Source organism: Diorhabda carinulata, chromosome X (genome assembly GCF_026250575.1).
Source record: "Diorhabda carinulata isolate Delta chromosome X, icDioCari1.1, whole genome shotgun sequence".
NCBI classification, from domain to species: domain Eukaryota; kingdom Metazoa; phylum Arthropoda; class Insecta; order Coleoptera; family Chrysomelidae; genus Diorhabda; species Diorhabda carinulata.
In genome coordinates, this window is record NC_079472.1 from 36,621,588 (window position 1) to 36,636,876 (window position 15,289).

Genomic DNA, 15,289 nt, shown 5'->3' on the forward strand with positions numbered 1-15,289 from the left:
TGTGTTTCGAAATCCTTCTTCAAAAATTCTTAAATAAATTGTATAATCTCCAAGTAAGAATAAAGTATAATGAATAATTATGTCTATAATGAGATAATATTAACACACATTTTAAAGGGTTAATCAAAAATAATTATATTTAGAACGAACAAGTACTGAAATTATTCGTTTCTTTTAACACAAAAACAGCTTACATAAGGCATACATCTCAATATACGTAAAATAGATTAAAAAGTCATCAATATTTTAGAAAAATAATAAAACTATGATAAAAGAAATGTACATTAAATTATAAAAAAATATAATTTTTCAAAATAATTGTTATACGTAATGTGAATATATAAATAATGACAAAACCAAATTAAGCTAAGAAAAACAATTAATTCTACTTTATAAACTTTTAACTATGAATAAATTTTGTCGAGTAAAGACCAAACACATTTGGTAGGTGATCTCTTTAGTTATATAATTTTTTCAGAATTATCAATATTAAAGTTAGGTTGTTTACATTATATTTCATACACTATTTCATAATAGTCCATCGTTCTTACCTGTGTTGGGAGCATGCGCTGACAAACTTTCAGCTTTTATAAAATAACGAAGGTCTGGGGTTCACGGGCTCTTAGACTATTATGAATAATTTTCAAAATCGGTTTTTAATCAAAATAAATCAGTATTCGTTTACGCGACAAAGTTTCTTTTAACACAAGTCTGAGGTTATCAGAATTGACTCGCCCACTGTTTGTGACACCATTTTTAGGCATTCTTACCATAAACAAACAACATCGCTATATATGAGATCACACGATGACATCACCGGTGGGTGATATCGATAAATTCTTTGTAAATAGCATCGAACAAGGTGTAACCAATTTGGGACTTACTTTAAAAGCTAATAATTCTATACAGAAATAAAAAACTTTCAAGCTTCTTAAAATTTAAATTGATAAGTTGTATAATCGAGTTACTGTCGGTGTTTCTGAAAGAAGTATCCGAATATTTGTCAATGAAAAATGTGAAATTGTTGCTGGTGTTACTTCATCTTTGGGATTATAAGGTGTGTTACGTAGAATAATAATAAAGTTCTATGAAAACAAGCTCACAGCGATTCGTGAGTTACAATTAAGCTCTGCTTCAACGAAATGCGAATGTCCCAACAAATCCATTTATTATTGAAATAACTTCATCCTACGAGGTGTGATACAAAAATACGATTAATGAAATTTTATAGCAGCACCTGTATTGCGGTAGTGGATTTACCAACAGGCTAAATAGGCTGTAGCTTAGGGCGGCTGATTTTAAGAGGCGATAAATTTCATTTTGATTGTTCTATATTTTTTCATTTTAAATTACAAAATTAAAAAAAATATTATTCACACTGGAAAAATTCTACACAAGAAAATTTTAAGTACCTATTTCGAAGAAATGACGAAGGAATTAGCGAATAGAAAGAATATACTAGAGAAATGGAAAAAAAGTAACCAAAAAGAAATAGAAGATTTGTTACTGGTTACAAGTAATTAACACGTTTTTAGTTGTCATAAAAGTCATCTTTCATCTGAAAGAATTTTAATAAAACCAAGTTCTGGATTATTAAAAGTCTTTCTTTATTACTGCGAGAACAGAATTTAGAAAACATTTGTCCAAACTTTGGCCTAGCATCTCGTATTTATTCGTGCATATTAGCGACAAATTATTCAGTTGCGAGACGCTTCTCCTGCTTGAAAAGATTGAAGAATTATTTACAATGGCTTTCAAGTCAAGAAAAGCTGAACGTTCGCGCACTTTATACAAAGAGAATGAACAGGAATCTAAACGACAATATAACAAATGATTTTGCTTAATACATTTCTTCGCCGTCAAAATAATCAAGGATCTTACACGAAACATTAGTTTTCAAATTATAAAGTTGAAAATTACGAATTAAGGCTTTCAAAAGTCATTAGAGGCGGTAAAATCTGTAAAACTGCCAGTGCTGTTTTGAGTAGTATAAATCTTACCTTCATGTGTGTTGGATTGATTCTAATTTGTTAATCTGCTACTATAATCGCTTTAACAAGATAATAATGTAGTGTCTATCGTGAAGTTTACTGAACACACTGTTTAAACTATCACTACACCAACACTCACAATTAAACTGTCAACTGAAGGTAAACACTACCTTCTTATAACTTCGAAATAGTGTAATTGTGATTATTAGTGTGGTACTATAAACAGTTTGTGCAGAATGAATATTATCAACGGTTCCAGAAATTCCAACTTAGTTGAACATTCAAAGCAGGATCGATGAAATGTTGAAATTTGTCCACGGTGATGATGTACTCATTTTGAAGACTTTTTACAAGTACCATGAACTATTTAAAAGTGGAAATGAGGCAGTTAAGAATCAGAAGCAATTGGGAGGTAATTCAAACTAAGAAAACCGATAAAATGTGCGAAAAGTGTAAAAGTCTTCCTGTTTGCCCATATTCCACTCACCAGATTTAACACCATGTGACTTCCTAAAAGTAGAATAAGTGCTAGAAAGAAAACGTTTTGATACTATTCCTGAAATTCAGAAGGTCGTAACAAATTATATGATAGACATTACAAAGAAAATATTCCAGAAATACTTCTAGCAACGATTTTAACTTTGTGATAAGTCCATTGCACGGCACTAGGGAAATGTTATATTACGTAGTCCGTCCATGAGATCCTGACCTCATTTAGTAAATGGAGTGCTTTCCCAGAAATTTTTATATCGGCGTCAGAGCCAAATCTCAACAAACTTTACCTGCACAAAGTTGCAACTTGCTGCTTTGATCCTTTTTATTAAAGTATCGCTTGATCTATCAGTCATTCAAGTTTTTAAAGCTTTGCCGCGAATACCATAAAAGTGTAATTCGATCAGTTGTAACGGCCGATGAAACTATGGTCTACTATGATCCGGCATCCTAAACAGATTCCATGGTGCGGCATCGGAAAGGAGAACGCATGACAGAAAGCAAAGGTCACGAAAAGCACAAAAAAGTGATAGATACACTAGTGAGATTGCGAGGTTATTCTTTTGATTGACTTCTAATCAAATACTAACGCGACTGCTGCACATTATGCTGACTTACTAAGCTAATTGCGTCAAAAAATTGTATAACAAAGGCGCGACAAGATCAACCAAGTTATGCGCTTACTTCACACTGCATCAATTTCCAAGGCTACTATACAGATATGTGGCTTCACAGTGGTTGAACAGCCACTCTTTAGCTCAGATCCGTCCCCGTCCGACTTCATAATGGCATAGAAGCTTTAATCAGACGTTCTGAAAAGTGTGTGCATCTATTTATGACCTTTCTTCCTATGTTAAACTATGAACCATCATTTTGTCTTAGAAGAAAACTATAATTGTGGGTAGACATCAATTTGTGCAGTGTTTTAATGAAAATTAAGATAAATTATTTGTTTGCATAGGACGAAACGATAAAAATAGAAATTTCCAATGATAGTACACCATAAATAGAACAGATGTCGGTACGAAATGATTTCAAACATTTATACGATTGAGATATCATTGATCATTTTTTTGTATATAATTGAAGCTTATTCTAACAAGTTTTAATTGTGATTATTTCGGGTATGTAATCAACTGGTAGAAAATTATCATGCAAATCAGAATCATTACTACAAGCAAATCTTTGATACGTAGTGACAAAATTATTGGTTAAATAATTGCGAATATTCATAGCGCGGTAACAATAATCATATTTATTACGTATCTTTGATGTACTCTGCATAACAAATATTCGAACCTTTTTCAATAGTAAACGTTCTACCTCATTTCCTGTCGGATTTGTTCATATTTCCGCTTGAATCCCTGCACTCTCACTGTTATTTATTTTATATAGAGACCAATGCTAATTTAGATTAATTCCACTAAAAGTTGGTAAAAACTTCAAAAAAAGATTTTTTAGAACTGTTTAGTACAGTTCAACCAAGGCACTCTTTAATAACCTGTTTCAACTGTGCGATTTAGCCTCGTGATTGAATATTTCACTTTTTTCCTGATAATTGCGTGTTTGTGATCCGTTCAATTCAATGTAGGTTAAAATGCATTTGGTTTTCCATTGTAAAGATGATACAAATCAAAACTGACGCAAGTGAAGAATCATGATAAAGAACGACGTTGCGTTTTCCCAATTAAACATAATAAACCGATATTTTTACTTACTATAAACTATTGTGAAAAGATGAAGTATTCAACTGCACTTGTGTGTGCTTCACAGTAATTGTTATTGAATTTTATTCCACATATATTTATGCTTAAAACTCTTATATTAATTAATTATGAACTAAATAATTGTCCATGCGCGAAACAGTCAAATTCCAAGTTGATTTCGCAAATTTGCAACGACTGGCCTTGCGATTTATTTATGGTCATTGAAAAGGCAATGGTAAATTGTAAATTGTAAAAGTTTAAAATCGAATGGTAAATCCGTTGGAATCATCGGTATATGAGAGATGAAGACATCCTCTCTTTTGTATTTTCATCACCTTCTATCACTTTTTTCACAGCCAAACTTGTTCCATTGCACAGTCTAGGTTTATTCATGTTACGTAGCATGATGACAACTGATCCTACTTTTAACTGCAAATTGTGAGGCGGTAAGGTAATCCGGGCAATACCAGTGAATTTAAAAACTCCATGGGATAGTTGACTACGTCATCCTGGTTCTTAACGGTGTCGACTGATTCGAGGGAAATCAACTGTCCGGGAAGAAAATTCTGAATGGTCGCATTGAGTTCCTCGTCATCTTTATTTTTCGCAGCCAATATTGCTCGTTCACCCAAGCCAATTATGGTTATTTCACTGTTGCGCTGAATAAGCTTCTCTTTTGAGTTTGTGATGTGACAGAAATCTGTGGGCAATGTGATGAATCTGATCGGGGTATCCACTGCGACTTTATTATTTCCTATGTCCAACAACTGCTTTGCAAACACATTTGCAGTTGCAGGCTTAATGTGAGCCTGAAAAAAATGTTTTTGAGCAAAAAATATTCATTTTTATGTGCAAATTTAGTACTTATTTTAAGTGATTACTGTAGTTGAAATGAGCTTTTTTTAACAATAAAAACAAAAAATCAATCCATTTCAAACCAAAATGTGAGATTACAGATTTACTCACAAGCTAACCAAGACACAAAATGAAATAAAAAACGAATTGACCAATGCAATTGACCTTGTAAATAACTTAATTACACTAATTGATAGTTATCTAGTGATGTTGAGAAAATTTTTTGTTATTTTATTTACATAAATTTGGGTTTTATATATGCTTTTGAAAAAATTTCGTCACTTGAAGCTTTAAAATACAATTAAAGGATTTCCTGTTGTTAACCTTAGAATTTATTTCACAAAAGAGAGTGATTTCTTGGTTGGCTAGTCTTCATTATGTCACACATCTAAAAATAGCATTACTTCCAATCATCAGAAAATCACGACAAATAATTCTACTTTTTTTAATAAGTGCTCGAGTTTTTGTCGATCCACAACCATTGGAATATAACACATCACTCAATAAGTCGTGTGACGAACTAAGAAAAACACATTTTTTGCCAAAAGTCGGTTTATTCATCAATGTAATCTCCTTTAAGAGCAATACAGACATTCAAACGCTTCTTTTACGATGCCGTGCTTGAAGAAGAGTTTGTCTTTTGCCAAAAAATAGGCTTCACTTTTGCTTCTCCATTTGACATGAATTTCTTACCGGTCAGCATTTTTTTGAGATCAGCGAATAGTCAGTAGTATTTAGGAGCCAGATCTGGACTGTACAGTGGTTGAAAAATCAGTTCGAAGTGTAATTCGTTCAATTTAATCATCATCGCCATCGACTTGCGAATCATTGGTTTTCTCTTCGACATATGAGGCCGTTTTTCCTTGATTTTTGCATTCAAACGATCCAATAACTCTAAGTAGTATTCACTATTGATTGTCTCTCCCTTTTGAAGATAGTCGATGAACAATATTCCATGCGTATGCCAAAATGCTGAAGCCATAACCTTCCCAGCTGACTGTGGACGTTTCGTATGTGTTTTTCATCGACTGTGCGTAAACTCGGCTTCCACTTTCCACTTTCTCATGGTCAAATGTTAATGCATAATAATAAACATACTGCCTTCTGATATCTTACGGTCTCAGCTATCTCACACAATTTCAGTCTACGATTAGATATAACGAATTTGTAGACTTTTTTCATGATTTCTCGAGTAATGAAATTTCAAGCACCAAAACATAAAAGATGTAAGATACCAGCGCTATGGACATAAAAGTATACTGCCATCTCAAACACAGATATGTAAAAAACGCTGAAAATACCAATGAATGCTTTTGGAAAGAAAAATCTTGAAATGTGTTTTTGTCTGGAGGAAACCATTTGGCACATACAAAGGGTGTGTGGTTTGACAAAACAGGATACACTTCCGTAAAATACAACTATTGAATCCATATTTTCAGGTTGTAATGAATTGAAGCTACACAGAACAATTTGATATACAATACCCTCTAAGGAAATGACAAAAAATAAATAATACTCATGAAACTCATGAAACAGTGGGGACAATGTTGAACCTGCTAATTATTCATTAATGCAAATACAATTAATCATAACTGAAATCCCAAAATGAGAAAGTCCTGCCAATGGCCAATCCAAGATTCTGACGAATTAATGATGAATTTCTGAATTATTTACTGCGTACTGTAGCATAAACCGCTAGATGCTTTTTATTTTAGTTATAGATAACGAAATTGAAAACGGCTTCGTTTCTTTTTATGTCACGAATTGTCGATAGTTGCTCTAGAATACGGAACTATCTACCTACTTAACCCATTTTTTATGTAATTGAAACAATAATATCGGATTTTTTACAAGCAAGCTTGTAATTGAAGATAATTTCTAATGATTCCGATATTTAGTTACTTGCAAAGTATTTCATTGCTCTAACTTAATAACTATCAAGTCACTATTTTACGAGGTCTGTCTTACTGTTTAAAAATTCATTTACTTACAATTCCTTGTTTAGTGTTGATAGAGCGGTGACGTCCTATATCGGCGCCGTATTAAAAATAGTTCTCGTATTTGTTTACATTGTTTATGTTGAAATACATGATACAGAAACGTATAGAGTCCAAAGTCTCAAGGTTTTTATGATTTCAATAAGTAAAAAGTTAAAGCTCTTCAATTTCAAAACATTTCTTACTTTCTATATATTACTCATATCTACTGGAAACGGGTAATTTGAGCTTTGAAAAAAGAAAAAAATCGATCAAAAAATGAAGTCCATAGTTCATACAGGCCTATTACACGCTTTTATTAATTTAACTTGTATGTTTTTATGTTGTTACTAAGTTTTGGTTCGATTTTGTTCTACTTTGAGCAATCAAATGTAATTTAGGCTTTGCACATATGTCAAGACTTACAACAATAGAATAATTCTACCAAATATATGATTATCCTGATTATATTCGTCAGGATTCCTAAATTTCTCGTTAGCCGAGCGTACTAAGGCATCAACCTGCGAATTCGCCGGTCGTGGGTTCAAATCTCGTTCGTGCTGTAAAAATAATATTATTTTTCTCTATTTGCATTGAAACAAATTTCTGTCTGCCTTGTGTTGGAGATTTAATATACTACCTGCATCAGTATTACTTTAGATGTAACACCTTAAATCTTATTGTGTTGTTCGAGTAAGTTTTTACATCTGTGCCTCTCAGGTTACGTTTTTCTTCAAACATTTTGAAGGAGCTTATGCTCTAACATATAAAAAAACTGTATTTATATTGTTTGAAATATAACCAAATAAAAATCTGTTCTATTCTATTCGTTCTGTTCCCCAAATAAATAAAAAATACGAATTTCAGAGGGTATGTAGCATCCAATTCGGCTTGTTACGGTTTTTTTCAAACATTTTGAATATTCCTTTGTTCACGTATTGTGGCACAGTAGTCACTTCTGATTTATTTATTCATTCTGTTCCCCAATAAATAGAAAAAACGAATTAATATGAAAACTATCTTAGGAAATTTGCTTAAAACAAAAGGAAATATATAAATATAACTGGAATTTTTGTGAGCATAATGAAAAAAGCAAAGAAAAACTTACCAGCGAATATGAAGAATTAAATTACCACAAATTTCATTTGTTTTAGAGTGTAGTTAGGTAGAATACATTCCGAGGTTTCATTGAATTTATCGAATTAAGTTGAAAGGAGATAACAAATTAATTTCTTCGAAAACTCGAAAGTTAAAATAAATAAATCCGAAGTGACTACTGTGCCACAATACGTGAACAAAGGAACATTCAAACTGTTTGAAGAAAAACGTAACAAGCCGGATGGCATGTTACATACTAATGACTAGAACTTTTAGAAAAATTTTATTTTTGACGATAAATCTAACTGAAAAGTGGAAAATAAATATAGTTTGAAAAAATAAAAAACCCTTTTAAAGCGTATCAAACTAAAAGATTAAAAATAATTTCTTTAAAATAAGGTTAAAACAATAACGACTGAAAAATATTTTATTGTGAAAAGCGCGTAGGGCGCTTCATGTACGATTTGATGTGGTTTAAAAGCGTGATTTCTAGTTTTTTTTAAATCTTGGGATTGGTAACGAAATGTCATGGTAAAAAAATACCTAGTGTCATATATATAACTTTTTGTTGTCGCTGTGATTACATTTGCAAAGAATATGCTACAAATTTCAACTATAGTTCATAAAATGAAGACTCTTTGAAATTTATAGTACAAATGATCTATGGTTTACAGAAAACATTTAAACAAATGAAGTAAGTTTGTATTTATATTTTTATTTCAAGGTCTTTCAACTAGTTTTCATAGAGGAATTCATTTTTCAATAAATTACGTATATGTTCAACATACATATGAATATGTAAAAAAAGAATCAGTGACAGAAATAATTGCATATTACGCTTTCGGAATTATTATAAAACATCTCGATCCATACAATCATTCTAACAAATAAATTGAAGGTAACCCACTTAAGCAAATATCAACGTCATACCATTTTTGTCACAGGTATGTGTATGTAAACAATATATTTTTTTTGTATCCCCACGTTTGGGCCCCCGCCCGCGTACGACCCTGTATATTATCCTACGCTCTGTTGAACAAGGCTAACGGCGATGCTCATTCAATTTTTCAGTACATGCCGGCAACTCTCACCTGACGAACACACCTGACGTCCATCGCGATCTTTTTTGTTTGGCTTTGCTTTTAACGTAACAAATTATAATACTAACTGAATAATAACAAAACATTAGGCGTATGACAACTGGGAGAACAACTGTCAAACGTCAACAAAGAAAAACGGGTAGATGTGAATACGGGGGAGTGTTTTGGTGTTACAGTGGTATTGTTTTGTGTTCACTTTTGTATTTTTGGAAACGGTTAACTTTTTAAGGTGCTGAATATTTATAGAATGAATTAGTATATTTTTAGCTTATCATTTTCTCATATGAAACATATAGTATACACTGAAATGTGTAATTTAAGTTGTTAAGTAAGGATTCTTGAATCTACTTCGAAGTACTAAATGAATATTAAGACTTATATACAATAAACAACATTATTAACGTATTAACCTAGTTCTATCTCAATTTCTTCGTAATGTTATGAAGTACAGTTTTTTTATTTTTATTAGATTTAGTTTCATTTCTTTTTTTCGTATATATACAGGAAATCATTCATGTTTCTTGACCTTCCGTTTAATTTTTTTAAGCACTACATCTACTTTTCTGCTATTGGATACTAATTAATTGCGTTGTAAAGGCACTATTAAATACTTCTTTGACATTAGTTCAATTCAAAATTACAGAGTCATTTTATAGCGAGTTTTTTTATTTGCAAAATTATATATTGTCGAAAAGAAACGGAGAATCTGACAACAATGTAATTGCAGCCATAAGATCGCTCATGTTACATAACCTTCACAAAGTAAAACCGTTTAAGTAATTTCCGAAATAGTTGAGACTTTTTCATACTTATATGGACTATATTTTCAAAAATGTGTGTAGGATTTAGAAGACTAGTATATTCTAGGTAACATTTTAGTCTCCAATGATTCTGATTGATGACTCTTAGTAATAACTGCCCGCCATAAACTAGCATTTGCACCATTGTTATTAGTTTTATGTGGTGATAATAAATTATTTAACTCTAGACCTATGTTAGACTAAATGCGTGGTCCTCAAACAGTTTTGTGAGAAAATTCCAAACGCATAAATTTTTGTTTACGTTTTCAATTTATTTTCTAACTTTGTGAACGACTTTAAAACGTCAATTATCAACAACTTGTCTCAACAACTCCCTGTTTGTCTTTTTGGTAATAAACACTTTAATTTTGTAATTACTTATGGAATTTCTTCGTGACGTTGGTTTTAATAGGAAAAATAGTGGAAATAAGCCTTTTTATTAATATAATCAAATAGGAAATGATGTAGTCGAAATTTATCACGAGAACTGGCAGATATTATTCCGCATATCGGCAAAATAATGAAATGTTTATTGATAAAGTATGTCTCCTTATACTTACTCTGAACACAGTCTAGTCATAGTAAAAATGAAATTGTTATTAAAATGGCCTTTAACCATTTCAACATAATGTATTGAACTTATACCTAATATAAAAAAAATATTTTCAGTAATGTTACAGTCATTTTATGTATAACTTAATACGAGCAATCTGTAATTCAAACCAAACCGTTTGAGTATCGAAGGTTTAAGTTGAAGCAAAGTCTGTTAAAAATACATATCTGAAGAATCATTTCTAGCCAGCTTTATCACTATTATAAAAGTCATCCTTCGTCCGTTATTTATTTGGCAAAAATAACTTAAAAGTATAGCGACATCATTGTCATCTAATATAAATAATATAATATAGTTAATAGGGTTAATATATTAGTTTATATTCGTTAAACGTTATATCATGTTCAAGTTAATATCTCTTATCTCTTATCAATTCTCTAGTTCTTATCATTAGAATCTTATAAGGATGTATTTCTACTTGGTGTATAATTTGTAGCCTAATTTCAAATCATTTTTTTTTATAAATACTCAAATTACATAGTTTCAATCGTAGTGAGTAATGGCAATAAAACAAGACGACATTTCTACCTTAATTTGGCCTTTACTTTGACAGCTTTTATTTTCTTTGTTGTTCTTCTTCTTATTCTTTTTATCTGGGTCTACAATTTACTATTTTGATTCCTTTGTAATTTAATTATATTTTCCTCAATTTTCTCTCCAATTTTGCTTTTTTATTTTAATCCTCTCCTTATTCCGCTATTTTGGTTATGAGGTATTTTTTCTATTCCTACTTTTCCATCACAAGCTTTATTACGAGGGTTGCTACTTCATTCGTGGTCGCACAAGTCACATACCGTAAGATTGAGGCATACTTGGCATTAGTTCCACTCGTATTCATTCAATATTACATGAACATTTGGCTGTCAAAAAGATTTCTTCGCTTTGGATACCTCATAATTTGAAAAAAGTTCATGTCGATTGGTGAAAAAAAATACTGAAAAAATTCAATCGCTTCGTGCTTCAAAAGACGTCTATAAGATCGTGGCAGGTGACGAATGATGGATCTAATCATATGAACCCGAAACTAAACATCAATCGATTGTATTTTGATTTTCAAAGACGAGCCAAATCCAATACAAGATGTACTAAATGGTACACCAGCATTTGTTTGCCAGAAGTGTTCTAAAAAATTAAGGGAACCAATCGCAGAAGACGAATCATTCTCCACCATGACATTGCCAACTCTTACACATCATTTCAAACAAAAAGGCTTTTGAACAAATATCGAACTGATGGGTCGTCCTGCTTGCTTGCCACCCAATGATTTCTTCTTATCCCCGCAGATCAAAAATAAATTGCGTTTTTCTACATCTGAAGAGGCGGTTTATTTCAAATCACATATTTTGGAGGCACCTCATCGGAATGGAAAAAATGCTTCGACATTTTTTAGTTCAGATGCATACAAAAGTATATTGATCTTAATAGAGAATATTTTGAAAAACAATAAGCCACATCCAATTATAAAAATTTGTTTTTATTTGTCAACCTGAAAACTTAAGTAAGAACCTTCGTATTTCTCCACTTATTTCTTCTACCATATTCACTTTTGCTACTAATATTTTTAATCGTCTTTTTTTTTTGTTCTATTTAAAATACTTCGTTCATAATTTGTGTATCGCTCACTCAATCTTTCTTTCTTTTAAGTTTGTTCTGCTTAAATTGTTGATGATCTTTTCACGAAGATTTTAATAAATAAATTTTCTAAAAATCAGTTAAAAATGCATTGTACTTAGAAAATTTATTGTAGTGTAGAGACATAATTAAAATTTTTGGAGAAATGCCACTGACAATTAAATTCGCCGTAGAACCAAAATTTGACAAGCCAACTCCCGAAGCAAAATATCAATAGACAATAGATCGCAAAAGGCGACTCTATACTCAAAAGGAGACTATATTGAACATAAAATGAGGCTTTTCTTTAGCTAGCTTCCTATTGGAATTACAAAATAGTAGTAGGGGATAATTTGAAGTTAATGGTCTGTTTATTGACTTCGATTAATGTTTTTAAGAAGATCAAGAAAATTTACATTGAGTTTATAGAAGTTTTTTTCTATCAATGTGATTGGTGAATTTTCCTAATAAAAATATATTTGCATAAGAAAACCTACGAAGATACTTAGAGTAAACTTAATTTTTTTTTATAGATTTTAGCTTGTCCTTAATTACTGTTTATTTTTTATTACAATTTGTTTGTAAATGATAAGTAATAATAAAAATGTTACTAGAATAGATTTTTATGTAAACATTTAGAAGATGCAGATTAATTAGTAGTGTAAGCATATAAAAAATGAAATTCATTCCAATAATTGTATTGAAAACAAATTGGTAACATAAAATTTTCATTAATCGCCCTCACAATACTGCCCTTGACTAGCAATGCATTTATCCAATATGGAATAAAGCACACTCGGTAATTTTTATTTTTATAATTAAATAATTTTTAACTAAACTGACTTATATATTCTTGTTTTGCTATATATACTATACTCAATATTTTTACCACGATATCTCCTCTTGGTAATCGCGACTACTTTAGTCTGTAACCTTTTTCATCTTTGTTTTCCATCTCCGTGCTAGAAATATGAAATTTACTTACTGGAATTAATGATAATATCATCATAGTTCCTTTGATAGTGAAGATATGATATCTCTTACAATCCAAACCAGAATAATTATTTAATATAAGTAGACCAAAACAGGTCTCCGAAACTGAATTTTTTTAATATTAGTTTGATTTCACTACCAGTGTTGTATGTGTGCAATTCAGGGTGTCATTTACTTTCCGACACCAAAAATCTATTGTGTCCCCTTTTCTTGCTTTAGCACTTGAGACGCTCAATTTTTTCAGGAAGTTTAGGATGTGAGTTTGCTCTAGCTGCCAAAGATCATCGTTCTATATGTCATACGCCCCCAGGCGTGTAATGTTCTAGAATTTCGCAGTTTCTCGTACTTCGAAAGAATTGATGATCTATATCTCATTGACATCTTCAATAAATTTTAATTATTAGCAGATATTATAGGTTGTTGATAGTGCCTATTATCGTTTCATTATTATTCATACAAATTACATATTTATGTTACTAAAGTATAGGTTTATTATTACTTAAAAAATTCGGAATATTTTAATTATTCATCTAATTGCTTTGTCCAATTTTGTATAAAAAGTAGATTTTTTTTAAAACACCCAGTATAGAATATTCAATTTAATAACAATATTTGTTGAACGTGGTTAATTTCTAATAACAAAATAGACGAATGTGACCTTCGATTCGAATGAAACCTTGATAAAAGCTTTTATGATACGTTTCTCTTGCCTTCATTTAGACAGAAACTTTTTCTATTAACGCTAAGTATTATTTAGTAGTTTTCTCCACATATTTTTTATTTTGCGAAGTGGAAATAGGTAAAATAATGAAAACGAAATTCTGTACATACCGAAATAAATAGACTAGTACATTGTGGAAAAGGCAAATAGGATAAATTCATCGGAGCAAGTTTCTAATTCCTCCACCAACGTTTTGATATAAAAATGTTTTTATAGTAAAGAGAAGGAAATGCTGCAAAATATGTAGTGTAAAAGTAGCAGATTATTATAAATTATTGTGACATTATATTATAAGGCTCATTTTTTTCTTAAACGTTGTAACTATTTTTATTTATTTTTCGGTCTAATTTTTCCCCTTTCTTCAAAATTAACTCTACTAGTATATCTATCAATTTCCATTCTGTTTACATTAGACTTATCATTTTCCCTCTGACCTCATATTAATTTGTAATTATGTTGTTTAACTGTTCCTATGGCCTTTCTAATAATTTATTTTCTATTGAATTTTTGATCTTGATATGTGACTCTCCTGATTTCGAGCTTTTACTGTAGTTGCGCTTCAATAATTTCAGATTTGTAATAATGAATGATTGTTTTATTTTATAAATCAGACGAAGTTCGAGCAAAGAGAACAAACCCCGTATTTAATTCTCACCCAATTGTACAACTTTTAGTGGTATACTTGCTTTCTCAAAGAGAAGATCGTAATAGTAATAAACTAGATTAGATATTCTTGACTCGGCTCCTTCATCGCCTCGTCCATAAAATCTATCTCGTACCGTACGAAATCACTTCCCGTACTTTAACGTAAATAACTATTACGAAACTTGAATATCTTTGAAAAAATTCAAATTGTAATCACCGTTTTTCTTATTTAAACCAAGCGAGACTAAAACAAATTAGCGACAGAAAATGAAAGTTACTGTTATGCATGGTGTGAATATCCGAGACAGTATTTGTATTTTGTGTTCTTTTACGGGAAAGTAAACCGTTTACATTACGTAATAAGTTCTTGTATTTTTACCTATACATGTTTTTACTTAATTCAAGTATTTTATTGAATATAAACAAATCAATATATTAATCAATGGGATGAAAAGTGATGTTTTCTTTATTGTGTTTATTATGTTGTTAGATTCTCTAAATGTTGGACAATGTAAAAAATTGTTTTCGCTACCTAGTGAATTCTAGAACTTTATCTCATGTATTAGTATATATGACAATTTTAACAAAAAATTAACAGCATTCAACTTTTTAAACTTTTTGGTTATTAACACGTTGACTGTCAGTTACAAAATAACTAAATAACTTATAATTTACCTTCCCAAGGGAA

The 15,289-nt window shown here is 30.8% G+C and overlaps 1 protein-coding gene across 49 annotated transcripts in view; it reads left to right on the forward strand.

Moving 5' to 3' along the window:
• Positions 1-15,289, forward strand: part of LOC130901316 (microtubule-actin cross-linking factor 1) — a 289,073-nt gene that overhangs the window by 149,027 nt on the left and 124,757 nt on the right. For 2 of the 49 annotated variants that reach the window (XM_057812595.1, XM_057812619.1), the window contains exon 1: positions 9,187-9,447. The exons of the other annotated variants lie outside the window; for them this stretch is intronic. The gene's annotated coding sequence lies outside the window, so the exon portion shown is untranslated. Of the gene's footprint in view, positions 1-9,186; positions 9,448-15,289 lie in introns of those variants that run through there. 49 annotated transcript variants of the gene reach the window in all.